The 20,130-nt window shown below is 37.5% G+C and overlaps 2 long non-coding RNA genes across 3 annotated transcripts in view; both read left to right on the top strand.

Moving 5' to 3' along the window:
- The window catches only part of LOC114536428, a 13,654-nt gene extending 13,479 nt beyond the window's left edge, over positions 1–175 (top strand). For both annotated transcript variants that reach the window (XR_003688443.1, XR_003688444.1), the window contains exon 7: positions 159–175. This is a non-coding gene — a long non-coding RNA (uncharacterized LOC114536428). The remainder of the gene's footprint in view (positions 1–158) is intronic.
- On the top strand, positions 174–20,130 carry LOC114536427. The gene is made up of 8 exons (XR_003688442.1): positions 174–252; positions 5,208–5,251; positions 6,143–6,198; positions 7,939–8,033; positions 13,007–13,050; positions 13,947–14,002; positions 15,749–15,842; positions 20,059–20,130. It is a non-coding gene; the product is annotated as an uncharacterized LOC114536427 (long non-coding RNA).

Raw genomic sequence — 20,130 nt, 5'->3', positions numbered from 1 at the left:
TATCAGTGATGTGTTTAATTAAGTTTAAGTTTAATATAGTTTATATAGTTTTACGGAAACTTTTAAATTTAATACAGCATAGGCAATATATTTGCTATTTATGATTGAATAATATCTATTTTACTCCTAAAGTCTTTTTTGCTGCGATATTTTTTTAGTATGGAACATGTGAGAATCCCTTTGACGTACACTAACACATAAAAGACCACTATTAAGCAAACGTTGACGGAAAGATTTTTAATGATGCATTTGGTAAGTTTATTTTATTTTAATTAATAAACTCTACATTGTCACTGCTGTTACACTATGCAATTTTCTCGCAACTTTCAATGCAATTATAATTTTGAGGGATGTTTAATTTGTAAGAGTGTTCGAAATGTTAAAAAAACGTTAGCAGATCAAACGTCAGCGGATTTTATTTTCACTTTTCTTTCCCGGATTCTTGAACTTCAGCATGCGCTTTCTCTACAGTTGCAGTTTATATTGTCTTCAATCAAGACAGTTATACTTTTAGGTGCGATTGGTAACTCGATGATGGTATTAGGTCATCTTTGTTGGCTATACAGACTTTAGCTGCTCTAATCAAGGATGGTATTAAACAACTCCAGTTTCACAAACTTTTAGGGCACATCGCGCGATTTGTCATCTTTTAGAATCACAACATCCCAAACGATCTGTTGGATACTTTTAACGGTTCTCTTAATCTGCTGATCTTTTTTCGCCATTGATTCATAAATTGATTTACTGTCGTTTGATGTGGTGGTAATAGTAGCTACCAATTTGTACGAACATATAGATTAGTGATGAGGTGTTAACATGTTTGTCGTCGTACAAATAGGTTATAGGCGAAGTGACTTTATTCTTTTGTTTTTGAGCAATTTGTTCCAGATGGTTGCAGACTTGCAGTTAAGAGATCTCGATTAACACAGTCCGCATTTCTTTAAACAATAGTCGTGTTCGTCCTTATAGTATTTTTCTAAGACAAATTTTCGTGCTACCAATCATGCTTTTCAAAAATCTCCTTGCCAGGGCGCTTTCTCGATTATGAAAGTCCATGTAATTCTCTTGTTCATCGAATACTGTTTTGGATCTCCTCCGACCTGACGATCCTTTTCACGTCTTGAGCAGTGGATTTGACAACGACAACAGTCTTGCATATTAGCAGCCGCGCCATGCGGAAAATCTTGAAAAGCTTGCAAAAACGACTTGTATAGATAAATTAGGCACTAGCTCTAGGATCATGATCGTGTCAAAGAACAAGTCGAAAGACGGACGTGAGCCTTGGCTTTCTCTGATTCGGGTTGCCCTCGATTCGTAGCAAAAAGTGGTCCGGCGAAATCGACTCCTGTATTTGTGAATAGCGGAGTAGCTAACTCGTCAAGCTGGTGGGGTAGGGGCAGTTTGGGGAGTATTGAAACACATCCGTTCTAATTTCTTGCACTTTCTCTTCGCCCTCTAACTATCTAATACTCTCATAATTTTATTCAATTTCTCTGTGATTTCATTATGATAAACAACCCTATGATGATCGAAAATTACAAGATCCGTAAAGAGGTGTCTCGACGGAAGGAGTTTGGGCTGTTTCTCTGACAACGACAGAGACGATTTATCAATTTGACCACGAGAACGAATAACGTTGGCTGGGTTTCAAAACAACCCTAACTACTTGACCAACCGTAAGATATTCTTTGTTAAGATATCCCTCTTCCGCCACGTAAATGATCGATTTTATCCCAAGCATCAATGTTTAAACTGGTCCGCGGTAGGCTTCTGTGCTGTAGAAGGACACCTTATGTTGTAAATGAACTGCACACACGGTGTCACTCATAATAACTTTGTCTTGCTGCTGTAGCATTAACGTCGATCAAATCTTAACAATGTCACTTCTTGTCAATGCTCTCATAATTGAATACGGATTTGATTTCATCATTGCAGGATTTGATTTCGTCATTGCAGCATTTGCCCCGACATCTGAACCCCTAAGATCTGTATGTCCTGACACTGATGGCGATGTTTTCGAGAGGTACTTTAGGAATTCTCCTCTAGTCCACAATAGTGATTGGCCTCCCCGTTTTCTTTGTGCGGGGCAAAATTTCCACCTCTCTGACGGCGAGCTTTCGTATTTCATTTACGGGGTTCTGGACGTATACGAATCAGTGCATATGTAAATACGTTTCAGGAAACATCTGCATATACAAGTTAGCCTTCTGGACTGAGCTTATCAAACGAGCCAGAACGGTGGCCCCAAGGAGTTCAAGGGGGGGGGGGAGTTGATTAGCGTTTATTGGGCGTGACTCTGGTTTTTAAGGCTACCAAAGCGAGTTCGATTTTTCCATCTTACACAGTTTGTAAGTATCGATACATAGGGGTTTTTTGTTTGCGAGCGTCCGGTGATTTTGCAATCAAGAGATCATCCCAATTTGACCCGTCCATACATAAATCCTAAAAACATTTTTATCGGATAGTAAACGGAGCCAGCAGACCTAATTTAGTCCTGCAGATTGGTAGGAAAATTGTGGGTTTTTGGTTAAAAGCACAAAATTTTACATTTTTGCTAAACAAGACCTGTCAAAATAGATGCCATGTGGGCCCACTCATAAATTTCAATTGGGGACCATTTTTCGCATAAATTATAACTCTACATAAAAACGAAGGCTTAATCGAATTTTCACCATTTATGCTTTGTAAATGTGCGGATTCACATAATGATAGAGGAATGCTAGATATAGTTAACACATTTAGTGTGGTTATTTTCAATATTATCGATACACTTACTAATACAATGTTTTTTGCATGAAAATGAAACTAAAAGATATTTACAGCTGTCAGAGAAGCAGTATTAACGCATTAGTTCTAAGTATTTCGGTTAGTTTAGAACTCAGCGTCAACATAATTGTTCACCATATGTTCAAGCCTTTATGGTTAATCTCTGTCACATTTCTCCTCCACAGTAACATAATGATGTACATTGTATTCCAGCATGTACACATTTACAACGTCCTGAACATCCCTTTTCACTTTTGCATCCGCACTTGAGAAGCTCTTGACAACTTTTTGAGGCTTGAGGGGGCGTTCAAGCGTTCAATGACTGGCATTACCTCATGGTTAACGATGATGGGTAATCGCTTAGTCTTGCAAATGCTCCCGTTGCATCGCTGTGAATTCTCCATGTTTCCCAAGCAGTCTTCTTTCCCTTGCTGATGTTTGGTCGCAGCCTGTAAAAGCATGAAAATGCTAGGAGTGCTCTTGACGTTTAGGGTCCCATGGAACGTGCAATCTCATGCACAGGCAAGTATCGTAAGTGCTTTCCAGCCCCAAACGCTACCCATAATTCAGACGAAGACATCAATCAGATGAAAATGTGCGACTGCTATCACAACAACATCCGTATCAATTGTACGCACCATCACCGTTGTGAATCCTCGCTTCGATGCATCGGCGGCGTGCAACAACAATCAGCCTCTTCTTGTTGACAGGGAGATAGATCGGCAAGAACTCTTTCTGTATTGCAGATTACCATGTCTTCTTTTGTTGATATAACCTCTCCGTTCTCAGCTCCAATCGTAATTGCCTGGTCTGCAAGGTAGCTGAAAAGTTCCTTCTTGTTGTCTGCTACTCTAAGAAAGGTTTGCCAGTTTCCAGGAATTTTGCTATCAGCTTGAGCACGTCTACGTACTCCCTTACCTCGCTTCTCTCTTGTAGCGGTCTTAAGGCTGTGCTGGAAATATCTGTCCCAAATAACATCCACTCGTCTGGCGACTTGGAGTTGGCTACTCACGTATGGGATGGAAACCTTTCGACTGTATTCTTCAAAAATTCGTGATGCCCGGGCTTTAGCATGTTAACAATAGCTGCACCATCCAATAGAACGACGTCAACAGATATTTTTACTGATTGTGCATTGCTAATCGTTTCGAGACATGGCAACAAATCTGATTTGGTTCCTGATCGCATCGTTCCAAATTTGGGATAACGAAGGAGGTAACTTTGATCTCGTGAGAGAAAAAGGTTCATATCTCCATCACGAACTTGACAAGAACATAGAGACGTTAAAATAGCGCACAGTTTTGCTTGAGTGAAGCGATCTGAAGCTTGTCTTTGGACTTCTTTGTCAGGCGAATAGGAGAAGTGAAAAGTGGTAACTTGTTTTTCTTTATTGGCTTAAAGAGTGAGATTCTTTTATCAAGCCTGTCGGTACAAATTGCTCATATTGCTCTTTACCAATAGTTCTTTTTACGAACAGTCTCTATGACATAGTATCCACCAATTTCGCGTGTCTAGAACAAGTAAATCCTCGCTCTCTTCTAAGAAAGGGTTTCCCTTTCTTCAATCGAGTTGTACATATCTTTGACCTGTTTGCTAAAGGTTGACTGGACTCCTTTTACTTGCTCATGATGACGAACATCCGGTCCTTTACTTTGAAAATCTTTCAGCGATTCTACTGCAGACTCGAAATCGTTGATTATTCTTGCCAGTTCTGGACCCGAAACCATCCAGCGTAGCAATTTATTCTCATTACTAGTCAGACCAACCGCACCAATATCACCTTTGACAATCTTGTTATTCTGTTCGTGTGCTTGATCAAGGGAAATTGCAGAAAAAGCACGGCGTGTTTTGTGTACCACAAAATTTCCGCTTTCGAACTTCTTTGCGACTGTGGGAAGTTCCTTGTCCAGCGTTTCCATATCACGGATGTGGGGAGCCACCTTGAATAGTGGGTTGATCTAGAGCAAAAAAAACACGGAGCGATGGCAGTTAGGGCATCTTTGTACAATTGAAAGTTTCCTTCGCGTATGGAACGCACGAATATAAGAACTGTCAGCTGTAGTCGAAGCGTGAGCGACCAGAAGTGGAAATGTGGACTGTCGATTTCTCTACGAGCACGCCAGTTGGAAAACTCGAGCGGTTTTACCGTTATGATGTCAGAAACACTTTCATTTGCTCCTTATGAATTACGAATAGTCTGCCTAGCAAATTCTTGACTGATTCTGTTTTAGAAGACACGGTACAGTTTTAAAAAGTGCGACGGAGCCCTCATTGCTGCAATGTAGGCTTAAAAGGTTAAATGACTTTTAAGCACAAAAATGCAAGCATATGCTTACTTTGCCCATAAAGCCAAGCACGTAGGCCTAGCTGAGTTTCTGACATGGGCATATTTATTTTTCCTATGGAAAAAATATCGTTTAACACAATTCTTTGTTTCCTAGACTGACTGTGTCACAGTACATTCCTACTACTGCAAATCATTTTGGTAAGTTTTGTTCAATAGTGGGATAGTATATGTTCAGTATGGCAGGGTGTTTTTCATTCTTAGTTGACTATTTTGTATATCAGTAGAGGGATAGGATGTTCTTTAGGCAGGGTGGATCTTTCTCATTTTTTTTACTTTATCTTTGCATCAGTTATGAGATGGGATTATTAGCGTTGAATGTATTGATCAGAATTTATTGAAGTCCCCACAAGAGATTACCCATGTTTAGTACACACATTCACACAATGAGTCACAATGTGTGCAGTATGCAGTCCTATTGGGAGGACTTGTACAAGAAGTCTCACACTGTGGGGAGACTGCTAGCTCAGGTCTCTTAATGATTTGTGTCACCATAGTATTGCTGGCTGAAGTTGATCTTTTTCAAGTTTATCTTGTCATCGGTAGAATAATGGGATGTTTTTCCGGGTGGTATTACTAGCTGGGGATGCATGTGATTTCTTCACTATATCTCTGTATATGGGGGATGGCAGTTCAGCATGGTGGGTTGTCAAATCTTTGTCAATTTTATCTTCATATCAGTAATGGGATATGATGAAACGTTTCTCTTTCGTAATTGACTCGCTTTTGCAGCAGGATACAGTAGGGTGTTCATCATCCATTCTCAGTTGACCTTTTCATCAGTAGCTGAAAGGAATGTTTATCAGGGCGAGATTTGTTGACCCCATACTGTGAATACTAAGTTGGCTCTGATTTTTAGTACACATGTTTTTTGAAACCTTCTTTGAAACCTCGCAACTGACGTATTTTTGCATCAGTACTTTTTACATTAATAGCGGTAGTGATATGTTCATCATGGTGGGACGTTTAACTCTAAGTTAACAATATTTTGTATATATTTTGCATAGAGCTTAAAACAATTCTCTTTCCTAGTTTGACTGTTTCATGCACAGAATGTTCATACTTCCACTGCAAAGAGTTGATTGGTGGTGAGTTTATTTTTTTGTATGCTTGTTGTTACTCTAGGATATTTTTCACTCTTAGTTCACTATATCATTCTATCAATATCTAGCAGCATGTTTACCAGATTGGAATATTTTCAATTTTTTGTGGTATCAGTAGTGGATATATATTTTATATTTATCATGATGGGATGCTCTGTATGCATCAGTAGTAGGATGTTTATTGGGGCAGGATTAGTTGATTTGCAGTATCCAAGCATATAATAATGAGTTGGCTGTAGTTTTATTTAGTTATTGGGAGGGAATGTTTATTACAGTGGGTTGTTTTTCATTATTATTTGACTTTGTATCAATACCGTGACGGCATGTTTATTAGAATGGAATGACTTTTATTTTTAGATGATTTACTGTAATGTTTGCATCAGCTGCAGTGGTAGGGGATGTTTACTAGGGTGGAACTGATTTGTTGACTGTATCTATGTATATTATGATTTGGCTCTAATTTTGTATCAGTGGAAAGGAATGTTTATCAAAATTCAAATTTCTTTAGTCCCCACAATGCAATTACGTAAGTTCACTAAACACGCAGTGTAAAAAATAAAGCATTGTGAGGACTTGTGCAAGAACTTTAACATTGTGGGGACTTACATACACTCAGGTCCCCATAAAGTCATTCCTACAAGGTTTCAACATATTTTTCAAAACAACAGCATAGGTGGCTTATTAGAGTGGGTTTTTTCTCATCAATATAGTTTTATTAATGGCTATTTATTAATGGAGTAGCAGAGTGGCTTTTTATACCAAGGTGGGATTTGTTGACAATATTCCTGTATGCTGAGTTGGCTCCAGTTTTGAATTAGTGGGATTTGTTTACTGTATGTATCTTGTATCTAGGGTAAGATGTTATTCATTCATAGGTGGCATTATCTTTGCATCAGTGATTTGAGGAGATGCTTATAAGCTAGGGTTAAATTTGCTGACAATCTGTATGTCTATACTACATTGGCTCTTATTTTGCATCATTAGCGGGAATGGACATTGATCAAGATAGATGAAATTTGTTCACTCGATAATATCTTTGTGTGTTTCCAATTTTTATCACAGGCGAAATGTAATTTGTTGACTACATAAAGCTCTTTGTATATTAATATAGTGAGTTGACTTCAACTGGGAAGTTTTCTATTAATAGTTGATGTTATAATTGTATTGGTAGTAGCTCAGGTTAAATATTCCATCAAGTATCATCATGTAAAAGTGTGTAAAGCAATGTGAGGACTTGTGCAAGAATTCTCACATTGAGGGGACTTACATTTTTAATGATTTGTGTCAGCATAGTATTGGTGGTTCAGTTTAATCTTTCCATCAAGAATAGAATGGAATTTTTATCAAGGGGAATGTTCTTCATGGGATTTGTTGACTTTCTGCATAATACATAATTCTAATTTTGTCTCACTAGTGGGAATTAAGAGATGTTCGTCAGGGGTGTGGGATACTTTTCATTAATAGTTGACTTTATCTTTGAATCATAGCTGCAGCTGGGGATGTTTATCATTCTTAGTTCACTTTATCTCTGTATCAAAACATTTTTAATGTTTTGTCTCATCATAGTATCAGTGATGTGTTTAATTAAGTTTAAGTTTAATATAGTTTATATAGTTTTACGGAAACTTTTAAATTTAATACAGCATAGGCAATATATTTGCTATTTATGATTGAATAATATCTATTTTACTCCTAAAGTCTTTTTTGCTGCGATATTTTTTTTAGTATGGAACATGTGAGAAATCCCTTTGACGTACACTAACACATAAAAGACCACTATTAAGCAAACGTTGACGGAAAGATTTTTAATGATGCATTTGGTAAGTTTATTTTATTTTAATTAATAAACTCTACATTGTCACTGCTGTTACACTATGCAATTTTCTCGCAACTTTCAATGCAATTATTTTTGAGGGATGTTTAATTTGTAAGAGTGTTCGAAATGTTAAAAAAACGTTAGCAGATCAAACGTCAGCGGATTTTATTTTCACTTTTCTTTCTTTCCCGGATTCTTGAACTTCAGCATGCGCTTTCTCTACAGTTGCAGTTTATATTGTCTTCAATCAAGACAGTTATACTTTTAGGTGCGATTGGTAACTCGATGATGGTATTAGGTCATCTTTGTTGGCTATACAGACTTTAGCTGCTCTAATCAAGGGATGGTATTAAACAACTCCAGTTTCACAAACTTTTAGGGCACATCGCGCGATTTGTCATCTTTTAGAATCACAACATCCCAAACGATCTGTTGGATACTTTTAACGGTTCTCTTAATCTGCTGATCTTTTTTCGCCATTGATTCATAAATTGATTTACTGTCGTTTGATGTGGTGGTAATAGTAGCTACCAATTTGTACGAACATATAGATTAGTGATGAGGGTGTTAACATGTTTGTCGTCGTACAAATAGGTTATAGGCGAAGTGACTTTATTCTTTTGTTTTTGAGCAATTTGTTCCAGATGGTTGCAGACTTGCAGTTAAGAGATCTCGATTAACACAGTCCGCATTTCTTTAAACAATAGTCGTGTTCGTCCTTATAGTATTTTTCTAAGACAAATTTTCGTGCTACCAATCATGCTTTTCAAAAATCTCCTTGCCAGGGCGCTTTCTCGATTATGAAAGTCCATGTAATTCTCTTGTTCATCGAATACTGTTTTGGATCTCCTCCGACCTGACGATCCTTTTCACGTCTTGAGCAGTGGATTTGACAACGACAACAGTCTTGCATATTAGCAGCCGCGCCATGCGGAAAATCTTGAAAAGCTTGCAAAAACGACTTGTATAGATAAATTAGGCACTAGCTCTAGGATCATGATCGTGTCAAAGAACAAGTCGAAAGACGGACGTGAGCCTTGGCTTTCTCTGATTCGGGTTGCCCTCGATTCGTAGCAAAAAGTGGTCCGGCGAAATCGACTCCTGTATTTGTGAATAGCGGAGTAGCTAACTCGTCAAGCTGGTGGGGTAGGGGGCAGTTTGGGGAGTATTGAAACACATCCGTTCTAATTTCTTGCACTTTCTCTTCGCCCTCTAACTATCTAATACTCTCATAAATTTTATTCAATTTCTCTGTGATTTCATTATGATAAACAACCCTATGATGATCGAAAATTACAAGATCCGTAAAGAGGTGTCTCGACGGAAGGAGTTTGGGCTGTTTCTCTGACAACGACAGAGACGATTTATCAATTTGACCACGAGAACGAATAACGTTGGCTGGGTTTCAAAACAACCCTAACTACTTGACCAACCGTAAGATATTCTTTGTTAAGATATCCCTCTTCCGCCACGTAAATGATCGATTTTATCCCAAGCATCAATGTTTAAACTGGTCCGCGGTAGGCTTCTGTGCTGTAGAAGGACACCTTATGTTGTAAATGAACTGCACACACGGTGTCACTCATAATAACTTTGTCTTGCTGCTGTAGCATTAACGTCGATCAAATCTTAACAATGTCACTTCTTGTCAATGCTCTCAATTGAATACGGATTTGATTTCATCATTGCAGGATTTGATTTCGTCATTGCAGCATTTGCCCCGACATCTGAACCCCTAAGATCTGTATGTCCTGACACTGATGGCGATGTTTTCGAGAGGTACTTTAGGAATTCTCCTCTAGTCCACAATAGTGATTGGCCTCCCCGTTTTCTTTGTGCGGGGCAAAATTTCCACCTCTCTGACGGCGAGCTTTCGTATTTCATTTACGGGGTTCTGGACGTATACGAATCAGTGCATATGTAAATACGTTTCAGGAAACATCTGCATATACAAGTTAGCCTTCTGGACTGAGCTTATCAAACGAGCCAGAACGGTGGCCCCAAGGAGTTCAAGGGGGGGGGGGGAGTTGATTAGCGTTTATTGGGCGTGACTCTGGTTTTTAAGGCTACCAAAGCGAGTTCGATTTTTCCATCTTACACAGTTTGTAAGTATCGATACATAGGGGTTTTTTGTTTGCGAGCGTCCGGTGATTTTGCAATCAAGAGATCATCCCAATTTGACCCGTCCATACATAAATCCTAAAAACATTTTTATCGGATAGTAAACGGAGCCAGCAGACCTAATTTAGTCCTGCAGATTGGTAGGAAAATTGTGGGTTTTTGGTTAAAAGCACAAAATTTTACATTTTTGCTAAACAAGACCTGTCAAAATAGATGCCATGTGGGCCCACTCATAAATTTCAATTGGGGACCATTTTTCGCATAAATTATAACTCTACATAAAAACGAAGGCTTAATCGAATTTTCACCATTTATGCTTTGTAAATGTGCGGATTCACATAATGATAGAGGAATGCTAGATATATAGTTAACACATTTAGTGTGGTTATTTTCAATATTATCGATACACTTACTAATACAATGTTTTTGCATGAAAATGAAACTAAAAGATATTTACAGCTGTCAGAGAAGCAGTATTAACGCATTAGTTCTAAGTATTTCGGTTAGTTTAGAACTCAGCGTCAACATAATTGTTCACCATATGTTCAAGCCTTTATGGTTAATCTCTGTCACATTCTCCTCCACAGTAACATAATGATGTACATTGTATTCCAGCATGTACACATTTACAACGTCCTGAACATCCCTTTTCACTTTTGCATCCGCACTTGAGAAGCTCTTGACAACTTTTTGAGGCTTGAGGGGGCGTTCAAGCGTTCAATGACTGGCATTACCTCATGGTTAACGATGATGGGTAATCGCTTAGTCTTGCAAATGCTCCCGTTGCATCGCTGTGAATTCTCCATGTTTCCCAAGCAGTCTTCTTTCCCTTGCTGATGTTTGGTCGCAGCCTGTAAAAGCATGAAATGCTAGGAGTGCTCTTGACGTTTAGGGTCCCATGGAACGTGCAATCTCATGCACAGGCAAGTATCGTAAGTGCTTTCCAGCCCCAAACGCTACCCATAATTCAGACGAAGACATCAGATGAAAATGTGCGACTGCTATCACAACAACATCCGTATCAATTGTACGCACCATCACCGTTGTGAATCCTCGCTTCGATGCATCGGCGGCGTGCAACAACAATCAGCCTCTTCTTGTTGACAGGGAGATAGATCGGCAAGAACTCTTTCTGTATTGCAGATTACCATGTCTTCTTTTGTTGATATAACCTCTCCGTTCTCAGCTCCAATCGTAATTGCCTGGTCTGCAAGGTAGCTGAAAAGTTCCTTCTTGTTGTCTGCTACTCTAAGAAAGGTTTGCCAGTTTCCAGGAATTTTGCTATCAGCTTGAGCACGTCTACGTACTCCCTTACCTCGCTTCTCTCTTGTAGCGGTCTTAAGGCTGTGCTGGAAATATCTGTCCCAAATAACATCCACTCGTCTGGCGACTTGGAGTTGGCTACTCACGTATGGGATGGAAACCTTTCGACTGTATTCTTCAAAAATTCGTGATGCCCCGGGCTTTAGCATGTTAACAATAGCTGCACCATCCAATAGAACGACGTCAACAGATATTTTTACTGATTGTGCATTGCTAATCGTTTCGAGACATGGCAACAAATCTGATTTGGTTCCTGATCGCATCGTTCCAAATTGGGATAACGAAGGAGGATAACTTTGATTCTCGTGAGAGAAAAAGGTTTCCATATCTCCATCACGAACTTGACAAGAAACATAGAGACGTTAAAATAGCGCACAGTTTTGCTTGAGTGAAGCGATCTGAAGCTTGTCTTTGGACTTCTTTGTCAGGCGAATAGGAGAAGTGAAAAGTGGTAACTTGTTTTTCTTTATTGGCTTAAAGAGTGAGATTCTTTTATCAAGCCTGTCGGTAACAAATTGCTCATATTGCTCTTTACCAATAGCTTCTATTTTACGAACAGTCTCTATGACACTAGTATCCACCAAATTTCGCGTGTCTAGAACAAGTAAATCCTCGCTCTCTTCTAAGAAAGGGTTTCCCATTTCTTCAATCGAGTTGTACATATCTTTGACCTGTTTGCTAAAGGTTGACTGGACTCCTTTTACTTGCTCATGATGACGAACATCCGGTCCTTTACTTTGAAAATCTTTCAGCGATTCTACTGCAGACTCGAAATCGTTGATTATTCTTGCCAGTTCTGGACCCGAAACCATCCAGCGTAGCAATTTATTCTCATTACTAGTCAGACCAACCGCACCAATATCACCTTTGACAATCTTGTTATTCTGTTCGTGTGCTTGATCAAGGGAAATTGCAGAAAAAGCACGGCGTGTTTTGTGTACCACAAAATTTCCGCTTTCGAACTTCTTTGCGACTGTGGGAAGTTCCTTGTCCAGCGTTTCCATATCACGGATGTGAACGGGGAGCCACCTTGAATAGTGGGTATGATCTAGAGCAAAAAAAACACGGAGCGATGGCAGTTAGGGCATCTTTGTACAATTGAAAGTTTCCTTCGCGTATGGAACGCACGAATATAAGAACTGTCAGCTGTAGTCGAAGCGTGAGCGACCAGAAGTGGAAATTGGACTGTCGATTTCTCTACGAGCACGCCAGTTGGAAAACTCGAGCGGTTTTACCGTTATGATGTCAGAAACACTTTCATTTGCTCCTTATGAATTACGAATAGTCTGCCTAGCAAAATTCTTGACTGATTCTGTTTTAGAAGACACGGTACAGTTTTAAAAAGTGCGACGGAGCCCTCATTGCTGCAACTGTAGGCTTAAAAGGTTAAATGACTTTTAAGCACAAAAATGCAAGCATATGCTTACTTTGCCCATAAAGCCAAGCACGTAGGCCTAGCTGAGTTTCTGACATGGGCATATTTATTTTTCCTATGGAAAAAATAATCGTTTAACACAATTCTTTGTTTCCTAGACTGACTGTGTCACAGTACATTCCTACTACTGCAAATCATTTTGGTAAGTTTTGTATCAATAGTGGGATAGTATATGTTCAGTATGGCAGGGTGTTTTTCATTCTTAGTTGACTATTTTGTATATCAGTAGAGGGATAGGATGTTCTTTAGGCAGGGTGGATCTTTCTCATTTTTTTTACTTTATCTTTGCATCAGTTATGAGATGGGATTATTAGCGTTGAATGATTATTGATCAGAATTTATTGAAGTCCCCACAAGAGATTACCCATGTTTAGTACACACATTCACACAATGAGTCACAATGTGTGCAGTATGCAGTCCTATTGGGAGGACTTGTACAAGAAGTCTCACACTGTGGGGAGACTGCTAGCTCAGGTCTCTTAATGATTTGTGTCACCATAGTATTGCTGGCTGAAGTTGATCTTTTTCAAGTTTATCTTGTCATCGGTAGAATAATGGGATGTTTTTCCGGGTGGTATTACTAGCTGGGGATGCATGTGATTTCTTCACTATATCTCTGTATATGGGGGATGGCAGTTCAGCATGGTGGGTTGTCAAATCTTTGTCAATTTTATCTTCATATCAGTAATGGGATATGATGAAACGTTTCTCTTTCGTAATTGACTCGCTTTTGCAGCAGGATACAGTAGGGTGTTCATCATCCATTCTCAGTTGACCTTTTCATCAGTAGCTGAAAGGAATGTTTATCAGGGCGAGATTTGTTGACCCCATACTGTGAATACTAAGTTGGCTCTGATTTTTAGTACACATGTTTTTTGAAACCTTCTTTGAAACCTCGCAACTGACGATATTTTTGCATCAGTACTTTTTACATTAATAGCGGTAGTGATATGTTCATCATGGTGGGACGTTTAACTCTAAGTTAACAATATTTTGTATATATTTTGCATAGAGCTTAAAACAATTCTCTTTTCCTAGTTTGACTGTTTCATGCACAGAATGTTCATACTTCCACTGCAAAGAGTTGATTGGTGGTGAGTTTATTTTTTTTGTATGCTTGTTGTTACTCTAGGATATTTTTCACTCTTAGTTCACTATATCATTCTATCAATATCTAGACAGCATGTTTACCAGATTGGAATATTTTCAATTTTTTGTGGTATCAGTAGTGGATATAATATTTTATATTTATCATGATGGGATGCTCTGTATGCATCAGTAGTAGGATGTTTATTGGGGCAGGATTAGTTGATTTGCAGTATCCAAGCATATAATAATGAGTTGGCTGTAGTTTTATTTAGTTATTGGGAGGGAATGTTTATTACAGTGGGTTGTTTTTCATTATTATTTGACTTTGTATCAATACCGTGACGGCATGTTTATTAGAATGGAATGACTTTTATTTTTAGATGATTTACTGTAATGTTTGCATCAGCTGCAGTGGTAGGGGATGTTTACTAGGGTGGAACTGATTTGTTGACTGTATCTATGTATATTATGATTTGGCTCTAATTTTGTATCAGTGGAAAGGAATGTTTATCAAAATTCAAATTTCTTTAGTCCCCACAATGCAATTACGTAAGTTCACTAAACACGCAGTGTAAAAAATAAAGCATTGTGAGGACTTGTGCAAGAACTTTAACATTGTGGGGACTTACATACACTCAGGTCCCATAAAGTCATTCCTACAAGGTTTCAACATATTTTTCAAAACAACAGCATAGGTGGCTTATTAGAGTGGGTTTTTTCTCATCAATATAGTTTTATTAATGGCTATTTATTAATGGAGTAGCAGAGTGGCATTTTTATACCAAGGTGGGATTTGTTGACAATATTCCTGTATGCTGAGTTGGCTCCAGTTTTGAATTAGTGGTGGGATTTGTTTACTGTATGTATCTTGTATCTAGGGTAAGATGTTATTCATTCATAGGTGGCATTATCTTTGCATCAGTGATTTGAGGAGATGCTTATAAGCTAGGGTTAAATTTGCTGACAATCTGTATGTCTATACTACATTGGCTCTTATTTTGCATCATTAGCGGGAATGGACATTGATCAAGATAGATGAAATTTGTTCACTCGATAATATCTTTGTGTGTTTCCAATTTTTATCACAGGCGAAATGTAATTTGTTGACTACATAAAGCTCTTTGTATATTAATATAGTGAGTTGACTTCAACTGGGAAGTTTTCTATTAATAGTTGATGTTATAATTGTATTGGTAGTAGCTCAGGTTAAATATTCCATCAAGTATCATCATGTAAAAGTGTGTAAAGCAATGTGAGGACTTGTGCAAGAATTCTCACATTGAGGGGACTTACATTTTTAATGATTTGTGTCAGCATAGTATTGGTGGTTCAGTTTAATCTTTCCATCAATAATAGAATGGAATTTTTATCAAGGGGAATGTTCTTCATGGGATTTGTTGACTTTCTGCATAATACATAATTCTAATTTTGTCTCACTAGTGGGAATTAAGAGATGTTCGTCAGGGGTGTGGGATACTTTTCATTAATAGTTGACTTTATCTTTGAATCATAGCTGCAGCTGGGGATGTTTATCATTCTTAGTTCACTTTATCTCTGTATCAAAACATTTTTAATGTTTTGTCTCATCATAGTATCAGTGATGTGTTTAATTAAGTTTAAGTTTAATATAGTTTATATAGTTTTACGGAAACTTTTAAATTTAATACAGCATAGGCAATATATTTGCTATTTATGATTGAATAATATCTATTTTACTCCTAAAGTCTTTTTTGCTGCGATATTTTTTTTAGTATGGAACATGTGAGAAATCCCTTTGACGTACACTAACACATAAAAGACCACTATTAAGCAAACGTTGACGGAGAGATTTTTATGATGCATTTGGTAAGTTTATTTTATTTTAATTAATAAACTCTACATTGTCACTGCTGTTATACTATGCAATTTTCTCGCAACTTGCAAACTTCTAATAATTTCCAATAAATCGTCTATTACCCAGCGATTTAGCACAGCGATTATTTGCTGCGTCTTTGCAAAGCGTTTCTGCAAAGTGTGATCCGCTGCTTTTTAATTGTTTTCGGTAATGGCAAGCCCCTTAATTGCGCGAATTGTCTAATAAAGAAAATAAGTAATTAAACTTGCAAAATCGTTGTAAGTTCTTTGTTGTTATGGCCTGCATTTTCGAAAGCCCCACAAAATGTACGATTAATTCGTAACAACACCTTGAAGTGTATACAAAGGCAGTTTTGAGGTAGAAAAGAATAGCGTTTTTCTTTGAGTCAAATTTGCGATGAATTTGATGGCAATTGGCTGGTATATATATATACGTCTTCACATCCTCTGTCAATTCTTAGTTACTCACTAAAGTCATCAGGTACTCTTGCGCTAGCTCTTTCAATCACATCAGAAAGTTTCTTATCCTTAGTATCCGAGTCACTTACTCTTTTCGGATGGGATTACATATCTACAGCAGATTACTTCATGGCTGACGAGTGCGTAAATTCTTATTTAGTTACGAATCAGTGTGACGAACGAGTGTACTTAGCGATCCTTTAAAGAGGAAATAATAACGGGCGACATCAAATTTCGTCACTCTCGCGCGATTCGTGAGTGGTATTTTATAATTTGAATTATGCCAGTAAAAATATAACTCGAAGTCTCGAACTAGGTTAAAGTATCTATATCACTTGTGGGATCTTTACGGATTTGAATAGAGCTTGAAAAATTAGTTTATAACTTTTACAACCCTTTTTGATTTGGTTAAATAGTTTCGGAAATATTTACATCTAAACATGACGATTTGCCTAAATTTCCGTCGTGCTCGGGGGCCTAGGACTCAGGAACCGAGTTCTTGTCAAACCATCCTCGTCCCCAGGGCCTAGCTCCGTTGCTGTCCACATAGGCCCTGGGATACGCTGTTGAATTTGCTGTAAGAATGCAAATGCTGTATTGATGAAACCTTGCTTCAAGAAGCTATAAATTTTTCACTAACCAAGACTAATAATTCTAACATAACATTAAAAAAGGAACAGAAAGACGCTATTCGTCATATTATTAATGGCAGAGATGTAATCGCCGTCCTGCCGACGGTGATCGGATTTGGAAAATCTCTGATATAGTATACCAACTTTTGCCACCTTTATTGGACTTTGTCAAAGCGAAAAGAAGCAATGTTTCTGCCGTATTGCCGGAAACAATCGTTATCGTAATTTCCCCATTAAATGCTGTTATGGGTGTAAAGGCAGGTGCAAATTCAGTTAGGGATTACTGAGTGGGTAATGGTCTTATAATAGGACCTGAACATATACTAGCAGTGCCAAGATAAGTCATCACTAATGATCCTCAGTGCCAAGATAAGTCATCACTAATGATCCTCAGCAAGGATTGTTGTCATGCTTTGAAAAACATTATTTCAATTATTCAGGTAAAAAGAGCCAACTCCCAACAGTACAATATTATTTTAGTTTTATAAATGCTTTGCGAAATCCAAAATTCATATATAATATAAAAATATGGCAATCCTTCATGTATCCTAATACATTAGACCATAGACTATCGAAGTCTGTGATTCCTTTCGATATGGTTATAGGCTAACAGTATACTATACTTGGCGTGCATACTGCTACAATCCCCAATCAAATCCATTCTTGTACATGAATTTTTTTTATTAATGGCATTATTAAAACAGAGTTTGTGTAGGAGAACCTGTCTAACAAAAAAACTGTTATGGTATTGCCTTTGTTGGTTAAATAAAGAAAATGACACTAGTAAATGAGCCAAAAAAAAAGTGGTATCAGAGCTGAAACAGGTCAATTGAACCATGATTTTTGGTTTTCTGGAGAAATAGCTGTTTTACATACTTTCCCTCAACCAGTATATACTATCCATATTATTACCTGAAATTGTGGCAAAAGATCTTGAAACTTCTATTATATATGGTAAACTAATTAGGGTTAATTTATCAAACACAAGGTAATGCCCAATGCTTGGTATCACAAGCAAATTCAAATTGCATGACTTATAACATACAGCAGACTTGTAGCAACAGGCCTGTATGGAGGATTTTGAGCTAGGGGAGGGAGGTACAGTAGTGATGTTCCATGTGTAGGGAAAAGAGCAATTTGAGGAAAAAGAGCAACATGGCACAGTTCAAAATTCATAAGTTGAACATACTCTAGGCGGCAGTTGCCCCCTTGCACCCCTGCTGCATTTGGCCCTGTGTAGCAATGTTCCAACAAATTATTAACAGGATATACACAAATTGTCTGTTCCCAGCTCATCAACTGACAAGTTTTACAGGTCTGCAGCAAGGTTGTTCTCACAACTTATCATCCTCATGCAATTCAACAACTTGTTAACATGTTTCCTGAAACTACTTGACAAATTAAATCTTTCTGGAAGTTGTGAGATTAGGGTTTGACTGATGCATTATTTTAATAATGTACAATAGTTATTAGTATCAATAGTTAAATATTTTAAATTGTCTACAATATAACTGATTGTTTATATGTAGTGGTAATTGAAATTTAAAGAGTTTTATACAACAGGTCCCTGAACTATTATATATTTGATGTTGACAGAATCTGTTTGTCCTTTATATATATATATATATATTTTTGAAACTATATTGAAACTAATATATTATATATATATATATATATATATATATATATATATATATATATATATATATATATATATATATTAAATATATAAGTTTCAATATAGTTTCAAAAAACGTCGTTTATAGATATGAACAAAAATATTTTCTGTAATGGACCAAGAGCGTCGTAAATGGTAATAAACATTGTCAATGAGAATAAATGTGTTGTATTTAGCAGTTGTTGAGACGATCAGCTTGTCGGACTAGCATAAAATTCGTCGTTGATTGGCGATTTCACCGCCGAAATTAATCAAATCAATGAAATAATTTGGCGTTGACTTCGATAGCTGTTTTATGGCATGTTTAACCTTGTGGTTTCTTTCTTTTAGGTTCAAAATTAATAACATACGACTTTTTCCAGTTCCTAAGAATGTCTTTTAAATAAATGTAATTCGTCTTGCGCTTTTACACCCCAGTTCGCTGTTTTATACATTGGATTCTAAAGAGCATGTAAAAGGCCCGCTCTTTACCAGCCGCCATGTTTGTTGTTCAGTGACCTGCAATAAAATTATCGCCCGCAAAATTCTTTTAGTGTAAAAGAGCCAATCACGATGAAGGGATCAACCAGCGTATCCCAGGGCCTATGTGGAGAGCAACGGAGCTTGGCCCTGGGGACGAGGATTTTGTCAAACATAATATAATCAATTGTAATTTTTCTTCGATCTGCCAATATTGTAATAAATTTTGAGAAAAACTCGCCCAGTTGCTAAACTTTTTAATTATATCAAAAAAGGTTGTAAAACTAATAAACAAATTTTTCAAGCCCTATTCAAATCCGTAAAGATCCCACAAGTGATATAGGCACTTTAAACATTACCCTCAATCAAACAGGAAATCACTCAAAGTACTCAAATCTCGTTTGTCGCGATATTCTCATTATTATATTATATTTTTAGTTGCTGATGTGAAGCGGGCGCGATTCTCTGAGTTTAGTCTCTTCTCTTCGTCAAACAACTGTGACTACTGACTATATGAACTGCATGTATATGATGACAACAATTTATCCGTCATTTCAAAAGAATAGCGAGAATAGTTGCGTTGTAAATAATGTAAATAAACACCACTGCACAGTGGTTGAATAAACCGCGGTGCATATTATGTCTATGATGTGGATACTTCGACGCGTAAATCGATACAAAGCAATATACTTATAATCGTATCAATACTGTATACCGCCAAAATGATTTGATTACTGCCCAAAATTCAGGAAGCTTTATTTATTCGTTTAAGAAAAACTTTGTCAGAATTAACCATTCTGTCTAAAAAAGACTAACCTTTTAAAATCATTAAAAATTACCATGGTTATACATTCAAGTCCCCACAATGTTTACACAAACGTCGCATGGTCCCCACAATGATTACACTCAAATTTTCAAGTCCCCACAACGTTTACACTATGAAGTCCCCATAACGCATGGTTTATGAAATTTTACACAGGTCCCCACAATGCAGAGAAAACTCACGCCATCGGAGGTCCCCACAACGCCACCTGCGTATGTATAGATGAAC

The sequence above is a fragment of the Dendronephthya gigantea genome, unplaced genomic scaffold, assembly GCF_004324835.1.
Source record: "Dendronephthya gigantea isolate DGI-Jeju-01 unplaced genomic scaffold, DenGig_1.0 000136F, whole genome shotgun sequence".
Lineage (NCBI taxonomy): Eukaryota > Metazoa > Cnidaria > Anthozoa > Malacalcyonacea > Nephtheidae > Dendronephthya > Dendronephthya gigantea.
This window is presented reverse-complemented; position numbering and strand designations above follow the sequence as displayed.